At 31.6% G+C, this 18,007-nt stretch overlaps 1 pseudogene across 1 annotated transcript in view; it reads left to right on the top strand.

The window, feature by feature from the left end:
* The first annotated feature begins 4,689 nt into the window (after positions 1–4,689).
* Positions 4,690–18,007, top strand: part of LOC143233388 (uncharacterized) — a 96,634-nt pseudogene continuing 83,316 nt past the window's right edge. Inside the window, exons 1-2 of the transcript XR_013018116.1 lie at positions 4,690–4,828; positions 10,359–10,650. The product of XR_013018116.1 is annotated as an uncharacterized LOC143233388 (transcript). The remainder of the gene's footprint in view (positions 4,829–10,358; positions 10,651–18,007) is intronic.

The following is an 18,007-nucleotide window of genomic DNA, read 5'->3' as shown; positions in this document are numbered from 1 at the left end:
GTGCCTCTTTTTATTATTTAAGTATATAGTCGAAGAAAAAGTCCGAAAAAGTTATGTTTATAAACAGGTCGTATCCCGTGAAGGTTCAACAAAAGTATATATGCTATGCTTTTATGCTAAAATGGATTCGTGATACACACATACATTGACAAGGTCATCTAGAATAAATCAATGTCGTAACCAGAACGAAGCCGGGTACTTTCACTGGTTAATTATTTGCTAAGTACAGTATATGTTTTAAAAATTTATCGCGTTCCGCTGGCACAGCGGTAAGTCTAAAGGCTTATAACGCTAAAAATCAGTGTTCGATACACATAGTGGACAAAGCACGGACAGCCCATTCTGTAGCTTAGTACGCCATTATAATGTTTCGTTGTTTCATAATTTTAAAATCAACATCCATAATCTGAAAAAAAAAGTGAGTTTATTCAGTGTTTTTCTTTTTAACTCGCTCGTCTTAAGCGGTTTGTTTACTAAATGTCATCTCAATCATTATTTCCTAAACAATAAAGACATCAAATACATTTAAGAGACAAATAACCCTTCTTGTACTTCACGTTATTTTCTTCTAGTTTTTGTACGTCTAGTTGCAAGATCTTGTACTGCAGTATTCTTTAGTGTAGAGTCTCAAAATGTACTGTTCTACTTGTATATTATCTATCCAGTTTCAAAATCAATACTGTATTATTCTTATAGTTTATTAACGTCTAAATCTAGACCAAGTATTTTTAAGAAGTTACACAGGAAAGTCATCAACTAATCTTGTTTTTCTGCAGATAGAACACATCTAGGAAGTATACAGTTTCGTTACAACTTAATTAGATTACAGGAGAAGATCACATATTTTTTGTGGACATTTATATTGAACTGATAATGTTTTGGTGTTGATACTTTAAGGTACTGTGTATGCAAATGAAGACTAACGTTGGATGTTTTGCTGAGAAAGATACATTTGATTAAAATATTTCAAGTGCCTTTAAAACTGAAAGAAAGTGTAGCAAGTTATCATATGAAACAACTACCTTACTGCTTTGTCTATAGTACACACGAATCGTTTTCTAAAAATGACCACCTAAAATTAATCAAATGACTTCTATTTTTTTGAAATTTAGATAAATATATTATTCAGGTCAAGACTTATTCCACTTCCAGTGTCGTTCTGATTATAAAATAAGGAACCTATTCACATAAAGATAGTGCAATAGATCACTATATAATAAAACTAAAAGAGACAGAAATACAGACCTATCTGAAGTATTTCTAATTGTCTTTGAGGTTTAATTGGGTGAATCCTATGTTCACAGTGTTTTAAATAATCTATTCACATAAATACAAAAAGAGACTGGAAGTTCTCAGGTTCCGTGGCACATGATATTTTCATATTATAAATATTTGAAAAATACTTTGAAGGAAATACAGAGGTATGACGTATAGATTAAAAAGTATCCCAGTACTTGTTATTTTTAGACATAAATAACTTTATTATCTGCCAAGGATATCAAAACATAAGGTGTGATGTCATATCTCAAGACATGTTTCAGTAATAAACAAAAAGTTGTTCATAAAATGCATAATAAATGAAATTTAATTTGCTTGATAGAGTCTCACGGAACTTATCGATTTATGTAAGTAAAAATAACTAGTAGAAATGCACAGAATATTAATTTCATAATATATTCGATTCTGTTATATGAAATTCAGTTCAAAGATATCAGATAGTGATTTCCTTGTTCAGGTTCTCACAACATTACTGTAGTTTACATTAATCAGAAAATATACTTATTTCATTTTTTCTAATAATATTTTACACCTTTATTCTAAAATAAAGTAATAATTCAAAAAGATGCTTATTTCTGAAAAAAAAAAAAAGCACACTGTAGTGTGACGTGTGACCAAAGCAACTTGCTACAGAACACGCTGTAGTGTGACGTGTGACCAAAGCTACAGAACACACTGTAGCGTGACGTGTGACCAAAGCAACTTGCTACAGAACACGCTGTAGTGTGACGTGTGACCAAAGCTACAGAACACACTGTAGCGTGACGTGTGACCAAAGCAACTTGCTACAGAACACGCTGTAGTGTGACGTGTGACCAAAGCAACTTGCTACAGAACACGCTGTAGTGTGACGTGTGACCAAAGCTACAGAACACACTGTGTGTTATTAACGGAGTGACAGTTTATTATTTTTCCACCTTCTGTATCTCGAACTGAAGTTCACAAAATTATCACATATTTTCCTTGGATGTGTTCTGCTGGATACTTCACATACCAACTTTCAAGGCAATTCATTAAAAGATACATAAGATATATTTTCTCCAATTTTAATGAAGTTTTTTTTTGTTCTTACTTGTATTCGCACCAAAAGTATGGATATTTTATTTGATAGGAAAATATATTTACCTTTTGTGATTTTTTTTCAAAATTGGTACACTTAAAAATATTTTCAGCCTGCAATTAGAAATCCTATTTGGTATTAAATATAAACCATTAATGCACTATTCAACAAAAAGTATTCATATTTGATGAAAATTGTTGTGCATGGCTACGCAAAAAGTCAACTGAGCTATCGGTCTAACATTTTTACTATAATTTCATCTACTTAGTAAGCAATGGATGTTTTTGAATTTCGCCAGATGTAAACAAAAATCGATGTGACAATTTGTACAGTAAATCTGTTCGTAATATAATAATGCTTATCTCTCTAGAACGATCTTTATTTTAAAATGGCAGCATAAAACATACATGATACAAGCAGTGTCAATTACCGTTGTCTTTGCTCCAATGGCCGTTAGAAATTATACCTCTCGCCCACGCATTATTACTATTATGTAACACCAAATTCATGATTTTTTTAATCAGACACCATAACTTTAGGTGTTAACTGACAGCTTTTGTCATTTAACATGACAGTCATATCAAACTTATAAACTTAAGCTTTACTTGTTTAAACCAATAGTTGCTACCATAGCTATTGCTTGATGTTTATCTTTATGCATTTCTGCTGTGTTGGCTTGAAAGGTACGCACGCATTTAATGGGCCTATCTGAAAAAGGATATGGGTATTCTTACTACCACTGATAAGCTCACCAAAGTTGAAGTGGGGACTCCTTTCCTCTTGTCCATAGTATATTTGGAAGTACGTTTACTGTAAATGTTGTCTTGTGATATTTGCTACAGTAAAAACGATGGAGCAGCACGTTAACATATCTTATGTGCTTCAGAGGTCTTTGCAGACTCTGGAGCCTGTTTAAGACGAAAATATGTAACTACTGCAGCCATAATTTCTGTAATTTTCTTTTGTTCTACTTAAAAATATGTCACCACTGAAACTACCTTCAAGAGAAACAGGGTATCTCTGTTTATCAGTCGTTTAATAAAGTTATCACTAAATACTAATGTAATCTCTTTAAGTTAGCCACTTAAGTGACCAAGTTTTTTTGGTGTCTTTGCACATGAACTTTGAACTCAGCTTTCTACACAGCTGGTTGCACAACCCAGTCTCGTTAACAACTGTGCTCCAGTCAGTGAGTTCTTTCTCATCCAAGTGCTCTGGGATTTCAAGTGCTGGGCCATATAAGTTCAAGATCAAGCATTATACTATGTCTTCCTAAGGCTACTCATTTCAAGTAAAAATGGTTGATGTAATGGTTCAGGCCCTCTTTTGTTATTACACTGCGGATTTTATTTGTTCACTTCACCACCAAATAATGCTTTTGACTACAAGCCTTTTTGCCCACAACTGGCCAAAACGTTTATAAGAGGAGTTTCATATCTTATTCTTGACGACAGGAAGCGTAAACATCTTGACGAATATGGCATTCTCAGGTTAAGTGATCACTGAAATATTTCGGCGCACGAAGAGGCGCTTCATCTTTTCCCATCGTAATGATGCGACGTGTAATACCGAACTTTATCATCGTATCCTATGTCTTCGTCTTTGGAAATGCTTTGTGTGGAAATTTGTAAATAAACTAAACTATAGAGTTAAGAGACCTGATTAAATTATTTCAGTAGACACAGCACGAGATAGGTCAATATGAAGCTTTGTGCTCAGCAAAACAAAGAAGCAATTAACGGGGTAAAATATTGTTTAGGCAAAATACCTCTTTGTCCATTACGAATTAAAAAATACGTCTATAAGGTAAAGGAAACAAGTTAAAATAAGGACTGCACATAATTTTTTAAGTGTATTCGCAAGCTTCAGAAGTTATGTTTTTCTGAGTGTGTGTTGTTGTTTTTTTTTTTTTTTAAATAGAAAGTCACGTCGGGCTATCTGCAATGTATATCGAGGGGAATGGAACCCTTCATTTTAGCATTGTAAATTCGTAGACTTATTGCTGTACCAGCGGGGGGACATTTTTATTCGATGTAATATTCTATTATTTTGTGTTAATGGAATGTAAAAATGTTTTAACTGTAACGGGAAAGCAAAGTAATAAAAATTCGTAAACAATATTGTTAAATTTAGAACTATATTGTTTTTATTCAATTACGTAAGTCCTTTTCAAGTTCAAAGAAGCAGATGATTATAGAACTGTTAAGCCACTTTTATTTACAAATTTTTATTTTTCTACAAAAAAAGCAAAGAAAAGAAACAAACAATAAACAAATAAATTAAAATAAGAAATATATATATCATTTTTGTCCATTTTCACGTGTAATCTCGTTTTCACGCTTCCTCTTTGTGATGTCACCGTTTTCCGTGCTTTCAAGCAAGAGAACCCCGCACTGAGTATGGGATTGTTAAGTTTGAAATCGTAATTGTGGTTTCGAAACTTACAATTTTATGAGAAAGAATTTATTATTTGGTATATTTAAAGCTATGGTAAGTAATTTAAAGTAGTGTATAATCGATGTTGATATGTAATTGTGGTACTTTGTATTAATTTAAATTGGAGTGATAGATATACTGTTAGAATGTTAAAGTTAATTGTGCTGTATGATTTGCTGGTGTATGTTATGTGAGCGTATGTTGTTGGGTAACTTGGTAACTTGTTTAAGATGGTTATCTGTGTCGTTGCTAGTATTAGCTTTGTAACTTACTATGTTTGAAACCTTAGGTTTATATGTATATCTAGTACTAACGAGTTATCTTGTAATAGAAAATCAAACTTAGAAGCTTAAATGTTAATACTAATTTCGTTAATACAAAAGGCATCAAGTTTGAACTAAAATTTTGTTGAAACAGATTTTCAAGCTTCATCAACAAATTGAATTATAACATAACATTTACAATAACATAATTTTAGTGAATACAGTTGTGGGTGATTCATTAAAATACTTCTGGCAGTCCAAGAATTAAAACAGACATGTAAATATATGTAGTCAGTGGATAAAATTAAAAACAGTCATGTTTGGTATAGTTTTGGAAAAAGTCTATGGACCAGAATTTCTATTCTAGAACAGTAGTTTAGTATAAGTTGTAAAATATGAGTTCATTTAAATAGAAATTGTGAAAAGATTTGTCAGATCTGGGACGGTAAGAAAAACTGAAGAAATAGAAGTGTGTGCCAACAGAATGAAGTTTACAGTTGGGAAGCTAATAATATTTGTTAATTCTTGGGCTCATTGAATCTAAGTAAAAAAGGTAAAAATATCGATCAGGTAAAGAAAATTACACAGCCGTGTAAAACAAATGTCAGTATTTTGAAAACAGTGTTGATAATGACTGAGCTAAGCCTAAGCCAATTATTAAAAGTGTGTAAATTGAGTTAATAATTAAGTTAGGCCTAAAAAATATCAGATCTAGGAGCAAGCTCATAAACTCAGAAGCTAGGTGTGCTTAAACTAAGTTATTGGTATTTGTATCAGGAAATGGAGGCTACATTAATGCCTTGAGTATCCATAGTTTTGTCTTTTTTTTTGTTGTTGCAGAAAACTTAACACTCCTATGAAAAGTGGGGCCTAATAGGCCCCAGAGCAACTTGAAAGGTTATTAATATTAGGCTAATAATTTTGTATTTAAATGAAATTGCCATTTAAATCCATTAATGAATGGATTAACGAGATTCCCACTGTCCCTATCTACTATCTAGCGAAACCACAGCCAGGGGAACGGACTTGGAGAAATCAGGACTAGAAACGTCTTTTCGTAGGAGTGTTAATTTTGGTTGCAAATGTTCAGGTGCTGCATGATATCTGGGGTTTTTATCTGCAGGATCTTGTGTGCACTTGCATTGTAAGTTGGCCAGGTCAGGTCAAATCTCTTATTTTTATCTGGTAATACAGGGATGCAACACATTTATAGCTTTAATTTTATTTGTAGACCAGTTTACATAAAACATAAACATCAAAATCTCATAGATTTCATCCAACTTCAGTTGTGGTCCACTGTTCTTTAACCATAGGTGCAGCTTCAGTTGTTTTGGGTTGTTGCCTAGGTGCACCTTTTCCCGTTCCCCACAAATAATTGATATTTTAAGTTTTTGTCACAAAAGGATTTTTTGTAATAATTCTCAAACATAGATTTGTGTTCAATTTTGACTTGTATTTCATAGTCTTTGATGTAGAACAAATGCATCCCATGTCTATAGCAGAAAAAGTGCTGAAGTGTGTGGGCTATTTACAGCTTTGTTAGTAATTAAATTCAACTAAAATGGAAATGGACAATCAAAAGAGGAAGTATTATAGGAGGGAAAAGTGGATTGAACTGGGATAACTCATCAAAGAGGAAGTATTATAGGGGGGGGAAGTGAATTGAACTGGGATAACTCAACAAAGAGGAAGTATTATAGGGGGGAAAAGTGAATTGAACTGGGATAACTCATCAAAGAGGAAGTATTATAGGGGGGAAGTGAATTGAACTGGGATAACTCAACAAAGAGGAAATATTATAGGGGGGAAAAGGGAATTGAACTGGGATAACTCAACAAAGAGGAAGTATTATAGGGGGGAAAAGTGAATTGAACTGGGATAACTCAACAAAGAGGAAGTATTATAGGGGGGAAAAGTGAATTGAACTGGGATAACTCAACAAAGAGGAAGTATTATAGGAGGGAAAATTGGATTGAACTGGGATAACTCATCAAATTTGGAGAAATTAATGTGACTGACTGAACAGATCAACTGACTTGGTTTTTATTATTATGGTGACTTTTATAATTTTTGATAGCAGTGTGATTAAATGACTGTAAAAATACAATTTTAAACAAGGAACGTAGATATATTTAGAATAAACACTTAACTAAGTAGTAAGATACACCAGTGTCTTGATTATTCACCGTTTCTGTTAATGATTTCATGCTTTCTGTAGATCAGTGTAAATTATCAAGGCATCAGTTTATTTACTTTCACAGCAACGGGTGCGTGCTAATGAACATGTGATAATTGCTTGATTGTGTTGCCTGAACTAATTGTTTTTATGTGAATGAGTCTGAACATAGGTATTGATTTGACAGAAAGAAGAAAAATAAAACTGTGCAGAAGTTGTAACCATGGTTTTTCATTTTTGGAAAAACTAAGTGCTAAGCCTGCAATTGAAATCCTAGTAACAAAGTTTGACTTAGGATTCAAAGAATGCAATAATAATGCTTCTAGATTTCTGTGCTATTTGGTAAAGCCGTGTACGTGTATAAAATACTAAGGGCCATAATCAAATTTCTAGTCAACATGGTGCCTGGGGTTTGTTGATGCCTGAATTAAGCTGTTAATAATACAATATTCTCATCAGTGTCTTCTCATTGTTAAACACTTGCTATTAAATCATGCTGTTTTGTTTACCCTTTCTTTGTTTGCTTCAGAAATCTTGTTTGTGGAATTTTCTGTCTTACAAGGTTCATGTAATGTTAAAAAATAAAATGCTTGTTTTGGAATTTGTCACTGTATATCATTTCTAAAATAGTTGTCTTAATTTTTATTTTGTTTGTGTAATTTTCTTTGTTTTTAATATACTGCTACGAGGGCTCTTTACCTGGTTATATTCAGTTAATTTATGTTCTTGTAACTTGGATAGTTAGAATAAGTAAAAACAGTAATAATTGGAAACAGTAACATCAATGAGTCTTGTTTTAATTTGTTGGTAGTTTGAATTTTAGAGTAAGACTGCTTGAACATCCAAAATTTAAGGACTTTTGATTTGGCTAAGTATGTATTGGTCTAATGTATAAAATAAGGTTGGTTGGTTACAAAAAAGCGGAGAAACTCCATAGTTATTGATACGTTGAAAATGTCCATTTGAATATGTGAAAAATTACTGAAGTGTAACATATTTGGCTAAATAATTTGTACATCAAATTAGATAAACAGTAAAAAGATTTTCCCTTTAGTTTGTGCATCTTAAAAAGTGACACTATTATGCATCATTGTTTGATTAGCATTGATTGGTATCATGTAGATAACACATTTAAAAATATTTTCACTAAAGATTTATCTAAGTGTATGAAGTGAAGTGTGCGACTCCTGACTGATCAGAATATGAGGTGATTTTCATGTTAGGATTAACATATTGTTTTAATGTTGGTTTTCCAAAAGTAAATTGTATGGCTTTCAAATATGTATTTTAAAATCAAATTTGTCTTGGGTATTAGAAGTAAAGGTTCCAAAAATAATTTCATCACTGCTTAGAGTATTATATTTAGCATGATTTTAGTTATAGCTTTGATTGCTATAACTCATTTATACAGTTTAGAATATATTCCTTTTATTGGTTACACACATGTCAAGTAATGTTGCAACATTAAGTGTTTCTTCAAAGATAGAATGTAAGAGGGTGATGTTATTGTGGGTTGAACAAAAATCTCTTTAAAAGATGTAAAGGTTTGAGTTGTATTTTCTATTATGTCAATATCTATTATGATTGTACAGTTCGACCCTTCTTTGACTTGTTATACTTACCTGTATCATGTTGACCCTGTAGCAAATAAAGTATTGAAGTAATTGGAATTTGACAAGATTTTCTACTGAAAGAATCCTGCTATATAAAGTTTACGTACTGATATATTTTTTTAAAGTGCTTTCAAACAAAAATTTTTGCATTAATTTCACGTACTACATTTTAATATCCGGCTGATTAGATATTTAAAAGTTTTGTCTTCTAGGTTTTAGCATTGTGGTGGGAATTGGCAAAACTGGAGAAAATGGACAAATAATAAACAACGTACAAAGTCAAACATTTTCATTCAGTCTGGAAATAATGTTAATAGTGCATCATCAGTGACTTTAGATTGTCTAGGATTTTGAGTTTGACAACTGGAAACTGCTTACAAAATGTAATTACAGCTTCATGAATGTTTTTGAAAAGTGTGAAATAAAATGTTACAACAAAAAATTATTTTAGGAGAAAATGGTTAAAGTGCTAGCACAGAATGTAACATTACCCATTTTAAACCATTGGCTGTGAGTTGTGCACTCCAGTTAACCTATTAGAGATAGAAGGAAACAGCCTTCCACTCATCAGTGTAGGACCAGCATAGCAAGCTGGTTAGGGGACTTGATCACAATCTAAGGGTTCTGGGTTTGAATCCCATCACATATTTACCCTTTTAGCTATGGGGTTAAGTGACAGTAAATCCCATTCGTTGTTGGGAAAAGTGTAGCCTAAAAATTTGCATTGGGTGGTGATGACTAGTTGCTTTCCATATAGTCTTACACTGCTAAATTAGGGATGACTAGTGCAGATAGTTCTAATGTAGCTTTATACAAAATTCAAGAAAACAATTTATCATAAATATGGTGGTTAACAAAACCATCTATTTCACAAGACTTTAAAGGAAATTCACTTCTAATTAGAAGTCTACAGCTTTCTTCTGTTTGGATATTTGAACTTGTTCTGACATTTTAAAACAGTATAGCATGCATTAATATAGATAATGAAATTTAGATCTCTTATTTAGTTTTTAAGTATTAATGTCTTTATTCGGTTTGTTCTGTGAATTTACAACCTGAAAACCAGGTGTTCAATTCTCCCCCAGTGGACAGAGTAAATAGTCAAGTGTGGTTTTGCGATGAAATACATGCACTTTACTAAGTTTTAAACTGAGTTAAGTCTGTAATAATAATTAAGAAATATTATTTATCTTTAAATTTTGGCCATTTGTATTTTCTATATCACTTAATCTAGAATTGTTGCTTAATATAATGTATTTAGACAGTGTAAGTCTCCATTGGCCAAGAGTAATTTTTATTATGAAACTTGATTTGGTATCTTACTTCATGTAAAAGAGATACCCAGTGGTGAGACATACATATTTATCAGTTAAAAATACTTCTAACTTTTAATATCAGTTTCTAATTTTTCTGTATTGTAAATGAAAACTTGTTTTTCTTGATTTTGCATAATAAAAGTTTAAAAATGTTTTTTATATGTTGTAAGTTTCCTTTAAAGTCAAACAGGTGTTACAAGATTGTTTTGTTCACAGATTTCTCACTTTCACTTGAAAAGCTGTAACTGAAGATTGAAAACTCCATTTTTTGTTTCCATTTTGAAATATTTCCATGAGTGGTCAGTGAAACTAAAAAGAGAAGGTTTTGACTTTTAAGTCATAATGTCAATTCATTACAAGTTCAAGAGCAGTTTGGATTATGACACCGTTACTTTTGATGGGCTTCATCTCTCCATTGCAGACTTGAAGAAGTCAATCATGCATCAGAAAAAAATAGGGAAGAATGCAGATTTTGATTTACAGATTACAAACGCACAGACAAAAGAAGGTAAACATTTACTGATGGTAAAACTTCTTATTGTAGTAATGTGAACTTAAGAGGCTAGAAATATAATTTTTAGGAAAAGCATGTGATGCACCAGCTTTTTGTGTAGTGTGAAGTTGGATATTTTTCATAATGTATACAGTGAAAATTGTTTTAAGGGCTGGTGGAGCAAAGGCTCTTAAGGCTGTTGGGGCTCTAGTGACCTTGAAAAATGCAATTCCATTAATGGTCCCCTAAAAATGTCTTATGGTTTCATAGTAATTTATTCCAGCCATGAATGTATAATGTAGTGATTGTTGTTTACCACAGTATTTTGTTAGCAGGTATATTTTTTTTGTAAATCCAGTCATTTAGAAGGCATTACACCACTGTATATTATGTATGGTTTAGGAAATTGTAAATGTACGTGTTCATCATGTATTATGGCCTACTGCTCTTCTATCAACATTAAATTGATAAATTGTATAAGGAAGTGTTCTTAAAAACTCCTGAATTTCTTTTGTCACATAGTAACACATTTTCTCTAAGCATCTCTCCTCTGTTTTATTCATCACCTCTTGTACAAAATTAAATGTATATTACTCCCTTTACAATCATTGCTTGGATAAACAATAATTTTTATTCTCTCCAGTTCTTCTTGGTTATGGAGACATAAATAGAAGATCACAGCTACCTCTCGCACCCTCTCTTTTTGGGCTTTGTTAATGGTTCTGTTACGTATGTATAGTACCTATAACCATCCCAAAATCAAGGTTTCCATATTTTCAAATGACATTTTTATTAGCATGTGAATAGATGAATATCAGTTTCATTTGTAATAAAACTGGTTCCCATGGGAATCACAAAGGCTAGCTTCAGTGAATTTTAATGGCTTTTGCTTCATAGAAATACAGAAAAATGTTGAGTAAGGGAAAATTTTCAGTTTTTTGCATGATGTTAGTCTGTTTTTTGGTGCATAAATTAATTCTTTCTTCAGATCACTTGATGTTCATTGAATTGTATTTACAGTTTTAGTGAAATTCTATTTTATTAATTTATGTCAACAAGTTTGATGATAATGTAATTATTAATGAAACTTTAATAATATGTACGAGTTAATTTATTAATTTAAAAGTGAATATTCACCCTTTTATGATTGGTCAAAAGCCATGTTATCTCTTTGCATTCAAAATTTTATTGAACAACTATTTTATGAATTTTTGCCAGTAAGTTTGAATCATATTGTAGATTATAATTTAGAACTGAATATCAAATGAACACATTTTAATATAGTTTTTAGTGAACCATATATGTTGAATGCATCACTGGTTAAAATTAAATGTTTATTATATCATAATACAAGGAGAATAGTTTTGTATAAATTAGGAACTCAAATTACCAATATTGAGAAGCTAGAATATAAAATAACCCCATATCTTTTTTATTTTGCTGAGATGTGGCTTATGTACTGACTCAAACAATGGCTCCATTTACTACTTTAAATTTTTCAAAATGGTCCCTTATATTCACTTCATTGAATATGTGATATGAATATAACAACTCAGAATGTCCTCCTAGTGGCTTTCTGAACCATTTTATTCTGTTAAATGGCTACCACATTCTTTGAAAGGAGGTAGGTTGCATTTTCAGTCTGTTCTAAGTTTTATATTTTTTAGGCCTCAGTACAGCTCGATTACTAAGTCTGATAAATTATAGTGGAATTGCATGGTATTAGTATAGTAATTTATGATAATTTTGCTATTCAACTGCATATGTGTGTATATATGAAACCTAAGAAAAATATTTTTTCATATTTTCCATGTGGGAAATTTTAAATAGCTTAGCAGTCTGTGTCTGACAGTAATTGAGTTCAAAGGTTGTAGCTAGAAGAACTAATTGTTTAGTTATATATGTCTGTAATAATTGAAATGTGACTGTATAGTAGTCCACTAAAACACACTTGGATAGGGTGACTTCGTAAAGACTAAAGGTTAATTTTGTATTATTAGATATGGTAACATGGGTGCACGTACTGCATCAATTTATGTAATGTTAGTTAGGCATGACTGGAAGGTCAATATATAATAAATATATAATGTTATGAGACTTAAAATTACTTATACTAATCACCTGTATTTTGTAGTCATTCTATCACAAAAAGCATAATTTATATTCCTAATTTTGTATGGTGGTTACAAGGGTGATCAAATTGACAGACCCAATATAGTTAGGGTAGAGAAAATAACTATAAAGTCTCACTGAAGACATGCTTGAAATGAATTAAGGTGGTTTTAGAGATTACACAAATATTTGAGTTTTCTGAAAGCAGAATATATTTTTAGAAATTATAAAATTTCATATTTGGGCTAGTAACAAAACATATTTTCACAAACAAATCTTTAGGAAAAATAGTTCATTAAAATCTAATCTTTTTAAGTACAAAAACTTGTAATTTGTACTAAAAGTTCACCACAGTATGAAGATACACATACTACATTAAACATTATGGCATAAACACTTGCACAAATGTGTATATAAACTTGTACATGTACCAATCCTGTTGCAGAAGGGTAAATAAAATTTTGTAAAGAACTACTATCATTAATATACAATAAAAATTATCTTAATTTCTGACACAAGTTCTTGGTCCCAAAACAGTTGATTTGTACAGAGATACTCAAGAATGAATGCCATAATTCCATAAGTACATATCTCTTCATTTTAACATCTGCTTCTGGGGGTCTTTGAGGGGTTCTCTGACTGCTTGGACCATCAAGTACTACTGGAACTGATGACAGTTGAGGACTAGGAGGACTTGGCTGATCAGTAAGAGTAGAAGACATCTTTCCTCTTTAAACCAGCAATCTTACACTGTTGCTACCCTATCTGATGAGTTCTGTTGCTTCTGCACGAGTCATATTTTTGGTGTTGATTTTATCAATTTCCTTTATCTGGTTGCCATCCTCTAGCCTGTTATCCTGATACACTGGTCCATTTTTTGCTATCCTAAGGACAAAGAGAGGCATGTTCTGAAACATTACCACCCTGGATATTGAAGCCAAACCTCCTAGTCCCTTGATGAAGCTCTGTGGAATAGTACTGAACATCTTCTGTGGGATCCATATTTTTGACTGCCATTGTTTCTAGTAAGGCCAACACTGCGGGTATATCCAACTGAATTTGTTCATAGTGGTGTAAACGTAGGACTGAGGGGGGAGCCCCATAATGATTGTCTTTATAAATTCCTCTTCCAAATAAATTGACACTTGTATGGGGCAGTTAACTCTTCATAATCCATGATGATGAGAAAACCTACTTGTTGAGAAAAATATATACATTTAAAAATGGCTATATAAAAGTTTTCTCAACCCATACCAGCTGTTTTTACATATAGTTAACTCTTCAGGTGCAAGGAATATATAATTTATTCTGTACATTTCTGGCCTTGGAAGTCTTGTGGTACTGTATGGAGATAAGAGATTGTCTGAAGATTGTGATTACAAAACCATTTTGAAGACAGGTGTTCAGGTACTGGTGGTGATCTATGGTTAGGTACACTGCTGGCAGAACTTCAACTTACATGCCAGCTACATAACTTAACAATATTTTAGTTCATTCCAAATTATTTCAATCTTCCACATGTATGGCTCTTCAGGCACACGTAATTCAGCATAAAACAGTGTAATAGTATACAGTATGCAGGCTTAAATGCCCTCAACAACAGACAGTAAGAAAAAAGAAAATTGGATAAGTAACTTATTTCCTGTTTTTTATGCTTTGTCCTTTTTCTTATCATAAAATGTAAAAACAGGGATTTTTAGGAAAGTTAGGATAAGATAAATAATATAGTAAAAACAGGGATTTTTAGGGAAGTTAGGATAAGATAAATAATATAGTAAAAATGGTTCACAAGGCACACATTTGAGTAGTACATAGTTAATGTAATTTGATAGCTTACCATGAGCTGTATGTATTCCAAGTGATCCATAACTTATCATGGTGGTGATAGTAGTTATACTGGTTCAAGGGTCAATAAAACAATTATCAATAAATGTATGCTTTTATGAGCTTAAAGCTACATAGGTTGTGAATCTCACAAAGGAAATTTGATCATTTTGAGATAAGGAAAATATTTTTAGCTTAATGTCAAAGTAATTTACACACAAACTATTCAAAATAATAAAATAGTTTATTACGAATACTTCACTGAAAATGATTTTTTTGTATGTTGTATTAGGTTTGTTAACTAAAACACTGCCAGATTGTTTGAAGATGCACTATACTGAAAGTCAAGTGTTAAATCTATAGACTTTTAAACACGAAGAGGTCATGTAGTTGGTCGAATTGGTCCAGACAGTGTTGATAGTTAACCCTTTCCCAGTCGGCTTGGTATAGTAAACATATGTTTGTACACACATTTGCACACATTAATGTAACTTTTGATGCAGTAAGTGCATCTTCACAAAATTTGATAGACTTTTAGTAAAGGTTACAAGTTTTTTGTACACAAAAAATCAGTTTTTTTCTAAAGAAGTGTTTTTATTAAAGATTTGCTTGTGAAAATATTGAGCCTGTTATGGTACTAATATTGGTTGCAAAGTGATTTCATGATATAATTAAAAAAAAACTGCTTTGTTACCAAAATTTGAAATATAATTTCTTTAATTTCTTAAACAATTTCAAACATTTGTTTTCAGTATGACTGTATTTTGTCTGCTGCTTTCTGTACCATAACTACACGGGATCTATCAATTTGACCAACCTTGAAACCATCATAAAAAAAAAATTAAGAAATATAAATTGTGTTTTTTTTGTGCTAGAATGACTAAGAATTGTAACACAAGAATACAAATGTTTATAGACTTAGTTGTTTAAGTTTCATAACATTATATATTTATTATTTTTTGTGATAATAATCTTCCAGTGGTGCCTGGCTAACATTATATAACTTGCATTGACATTTTGCACAGGCATTCATGATACCATATCCAGTAACATAAAACTGATCTTTAGTGTTTCAGTGGACTAATATTTTGTAATTTAGTCACATTTCTATTATAATACATTATATATGTATACATATTATTATTTAGAATTAATTTATTTTTATTAAAATATTGAACAATAAATAAAGAAATAAAGTAGGCATATCTCTTCTTGATAAGACCTTTGAACTCTGTTGCTGCTGTACATAGGTTGTTAATCCTTGTAAAATTTCTAACAATATGAAATATTTTTGTTTATGTTTGATATATACAGCTGAATAACTAAACCATCACAAATTACTATATCAGTATTATAGAATTCCACTATAATTTATCAAACTTAATAACTTAGTTGTATTTAAATCGAAAAAGAAATTAAAACATGGAGAAAACGGACTAAAGACACAACCTAGCTCCTTGTAACAGATTACAATGGCTGTGAAAACATGAATATTTCTAAGCTGTTGATTTGTTATTCACGTGTTATATATTGACGTAATTGTATGAAATTGTTTCATAAAATGGAAAAAAGTGAACAGAGCTGCTGTATTGGATTCATTACATAAACCATATCTCGGCAAAATAAAAAGAGATGAGGTTCATATTCTATTCTTGTCAGTGTTGGTAATATAAATTCGTAATTCATACAAAACTGTAAATTTAGTATTTTGACATTATAAACATTTGATTTAAACCAGTGCTGTATTCAACATCCTACATGATTTACTAAAAGCTACAGCATATTACTTTGTATTTAAAATGCATCTCACTTTTACAGGAAAAAAATTTGGATTATAATTAGAATGGATTAAATGTATTTCAGAAGTGTTTATTAATGAATGAAAAATGTTAATGTGTTTTATAATTAAATATATACAGGAAATTTAAAATTTTCATCACAATGTTTCTTCCCCACTTTTTTATTTAATGAAAAAACTGTGTTGATGTTTTTGACTCGTTACATTCTGAGGTTGAAGCATCTTCATTGCTTGGTTCACTTGTCCCAATTAATATCTAATATTTCATTTTCTGCATCTTCAAAATCTGATGGCAACTTTTGACTAATTGTTGTCCTTTGCTGTAATGATAGTTTCTGTTTTCATAAATTTCTCACACCAACCATGACATATTTGTTTTAGTTTTCCTAAGCTTTTTCCTAAATTTTCAGTTCAAAAAAATGTGAAAAATGTGTTTTAAATTTGAAGTAATGTGGTGTTTAGATGTGTTCTTTTAATATTTACTTTTGAATTAAGAAATCGGGGCCTGGCATGGCCTAGCTCATTAAGGCGTGCGCTTCGTAATCTGAGGGTCGCAGGTTCGCGACCGAGTCACGCCAAACATGCTCGCTTCTTCAGCCGTGGGGGCGTTATAATGTGATGGTCAATCCCACTATTCGTTGGTAAAAGAGTAGCCCAAGAGTTGGCGGTGGGTGGTGATGACTAGCTGCCTTCCCTCTAGTCTTACACTGCTAAATTAGGGAAGGCTAGCATAGATAGCCCTCGAGTTGCTTTGTGCGAAATTCCAAAACAAACAAACAATTAAGAAATCAGCTCTTAAATAATAACTTTTGAATTATCTACAGTTTGATACCAAACTTATGACATATTCATGAAATTAATAGTTCAGTAAAACTTAAGCCAACAAATGGATGACATGGCCTTTAATTCTTGACCTATTGTGAAAGATTTAACAGAAAATCACTTTGCACTCAGAGCATTCAACATTCTGACTTCATATATTCATGAACAGATCTTCAGTATAAATACTTAAAATATAATATGACTTTTGTGTACTGTGTACTTTTAAAGTTTGCTAAAAAACCTGCTGAATTTCAAGAAGATACAAGAAAATGTATTAAGTATGGTGTGAAATCTGATAGCTACTTTTAGGTTCTGAGGTCAGTTGGTCACATTGACTGACCCTTTGTGGAAAATTAAAAGTCAAGAACCCACTTACTTTTTGACAGCTAGCTATTGCTAATTCAGTGATGACGAGAAACCCACTTGTTGAGAAATTTATATGCAAAAACGGCTCGTTTGGTCTGAGAAAACACTACATAGAAGAGCGAACAACGTTTCGACCTTAATTGGTCATCGTCAGGTTCACAAAGAAAGAGGTAACCTTTGTGAACCTGACGATGACCGAATAAGGTCGAAACGTTGTTCGCTCTTCTATGTAAAGTGTTTTCTCAGCCCAAACGAGCCGTTTTTGCATATAAATATTGCTAATTCAAGTCATGTGACATCTGTAATTAACAAAGTAATTTTTTCTAAATTAAGTGGATAAAAGTATTTGAGCTTGATATATTTTTGATAATGTGCAGAAGATAAAATTGGACATTTAAAGAACAGAGTTTGGGGTAATTTTATTATTTCCTAAATATTTTTAAAATGTGT

Source organism: Tachypleus tridentatus, chromosome 12, assembly GCF_004210375.1.
Source record: "Tachypleus tridentatus isolate NWPU-2018 chromosome 12, ASM421037v1, whole genome shotgun sequence".
Lineage (NCBI taxonomy): Eukaryota > Metazoa > Arthropoda > Merostomata > Xiphosura > Limulidae > Tachypleus > Tachypleus tridentatus.
The sequence above is the reverse complement of the archived record's forward strand: the minus strand, read 5'-3'. Positions and strand labels throughout refer to the sequence as shown.